Raw genomic sequence first — 2,971 nt, 5'->3', positions numbered from 1 at the left:
CACGGCTATGTTCCACCGAAATGCTGCTGCTGAGGTCAGCCATCTGCTAGAGGGGCTGAATACTTTTGCACGTCACACTGTTTTTTAGATTTTTATTTGATAAAAATTTTGAAAACCATAATTCATTTTCATTCCACTTTTTCCACAATTACGTACTACTTTCTGTTAGTCGATCAATTAAAATCTCATAAATAAAATACATTTGTTAAGTGTCAAGTTGTAAAGTGGTTGTAAGATGACAAAATGGAAAGAAGTTCAAGGGGTATGAATACTTTTGCAAGCCAATGTAGATAGCAGTGAGACATACAGAATAACAGGTAACAGATATTATACACTAAGTATGTCTCTCATTTCATAGAGCAAATATACTGTAATAAAACAGGAAGAGGCGGAGCTACAGTCTCTCATTTATTAGAATGAATATGCTGTATAAATTAGTAATACTCTAAATGTAGGTATTGTTATATATTTACTAAGAAGGCGGAGCTAAAGTTTATAATTAATCAGAGTATATATACTGTATATTAATAACACTTTAAATGTAGATATTGTGATATAAATTAAAGAAGAGGCGGAGCTACAGTCTCTAGTTAATTAGAGTGAATATACTGTATAAATAAAAAAAACTCTAAATGTAGGTATTGTGATATACACTGAGGAAGAGGGGGAGCTACAGTTTATCATTAATTAGAGTACATATACTGTATATTAATAACACTGTAAATGTAGATATTGTGATATACACAGAAAGAGGCGGAGCTACAGTTTGTCATAAATTATAGTGCATATATACTGTATATTAATAAAACTCTAAACATAGGTATTTTGATATACACTGAGGAGGAGGTGCAGCTACAATCTCTCATTAATTAGAGTTAATATACTGTACAAATTAATAGTACTCTAAATGTAGGTATTGTGATATACACTGAGAAAGAGGCAGAGCTACAGTTTATCATTAATTAAAGTGAATATATACTGTATATTATAAAACTCTAAATGTGGATATTGTGATATACACTGAGAAAGAGGCGGAGCTACAGTTTATCATTAATTAAAGTGAATATATACTGTATATTAATAAAACTCTAAATGTAGATATTGTTATATACGCTGAGAAAGAGGTGGAGCTACAGTCTCTCATTAATTAGAGTGAATATATACTGTATATTAATAAAACTCTAAATGTAGGTATTGTGATATAAATTGAAGAAGAGGCCGGAGCTATACTCTCTCATTAATTAGAGTGAATATATACTGTATATTAATAACAATTTAAATGTAGGTATCGTGATATACACTGCACTGGCTAAGTAAGAACACATCAGTGGGCGGAGCCTGAGAGGATTGTTGGTTATTAGTTTATTTATTAGTTTGTTTATCTGTTTATAGAGCACGAGCTATGTTCGCCCTGTGGCTCCAGTGTGATGCTAAAGAAGGCGGGGTGTGTCTCGGCTGATTGGACGGGGGTATAAAGTGAGTTGGCGAGACTCCGCCCCTTTTCTCCCACACCAGATTAGATGTGAAATGAGAGATTTTAACAGATATCAGAACCCTGAAATCTAATCCACTGCAGCTCACAGGATTAACTATATAACCTGTTTATCATAATCCTCATCCCATAGATCCCAGTAATAACCCACTCCTCCCTTTCTCTCTCTCTCTCTCTCTTTCTCTCCATCACCTCTCTCTTTTTTCTCATGATTCTTCTCATAAACTTTATCCACTTCTTTCTTTCTTTCTTTTTTTCTTTCCATCTATTCTTTCTTTCTTGTTTCTTTCTTTCTTTCGTACTTCCTTTCTATTTCTTTCTTTCTTTCTTCCCATCTATTCTTTCTTTCTATCTGTTCTTTTTTCTTGTTTCTTTCTGTCTTTCTTTCTTAACTTTATTACTTAAATTTCTTTATTTAGTTTTTTTTCATTCTCCCTCCTTGTCCCTGTTCTGTTTTCCTCTCTCTCTTTATCCACCACTGCTCTCTTTCTTCTCCTGATACTTCTCTCACACTTTATACACTTTTCTTTCTTTCTTTCTTTCTTCTTTTTCTTTTTTCCCCTTAATGTTCCCATTGTTCTATCTCTTCATTCTGTTTTTCCTTCTATTCATTCTCCCTCTTTTTCACCTCTCCTTGTTTTTACAGTGTCCCCATTTATTTTTGTCTCCATTCTCTCTGTTTCCCATTTTCCTCTCTTTTTTCTTTCCCTTGTTTTCTTTCTATCCTCTCTCTCCATTTCTCAGTATCTTTCATCTCGAGTATTATTTCTTTTCCTCTTTATCCTCAATCTGTATTTTTTCTGCCTCTCTTTTTATTGCCTTTCTTCCAGTTTCTCTTTGTTCTTTCTCTTTGGTCTCTCTATTATTTCTTTCTTAATCTGTTTCTTTTTTTCCTCTCCTCCTTCTTACCATCTTCTTATCTTTTACTCTTTTTTTTACTTTTTTACTTTCTGTCTAGCTTCATTCATTCATTCAGTTTTTTCTTTTTTTCTCCATCGCACCACTCTTTCCTTTCCTGAATCTTCACTCACACTACTATTATCCCTTTCTTCTTTCTTTCTTTCTTTCTTTCTTTCTTTCTTTCTTTCTGTCTTCTTTTCTTATTTTTTTCCTTTTCTCTCTCTTTTTCCCTCTCTCTCTCCTTTCTCTCAGTATCTTTTATTCTCTCTCCTCTCATTCCCTTTCTTATTTTACCATTTTCTCTCTTCTCTCTCTTCTGTATAGTCTTTCTGTAATTATTACACATTATTTCTTTTTTCTCCCCTATTCTCCTCTCGCTCTCTCTCTCATGGTCTTCCATTTCTGCTCTCCCTTCTTGCACTCACACCTTTTCTTTTCTCTCTTTTTTCTTAACCCTGTTTTTTTTCTTTCTCTCTCTTCATCCCTCACCCCTCCCTCCTCCTCTTCATCACATCTGGTTCTCTCTGCACCTCCTTCACTCTGTCTGACTCTCGTATGATGCTGAAGCCTCTCTCTCTC

The sequence above is a fragment of the Astyanax mexicanus genome, chromosome 23 (genome assembly GCF_023375975.1).
Source record: "Astyanax mexicanus isolate ESR-SI-001 chromosome 23, AstMex3_surface, whole genome shotgun sequence".
NCBI classification, from domain to species: Eukaryota; Metazoa; Chordata; class Actinopteri; order Characiformes; family Acestrorhamphidae; genus Astyanax; species Astyanax mexicanus.
Note: the sequence above shows the minus strand (reverse complement) of the source record.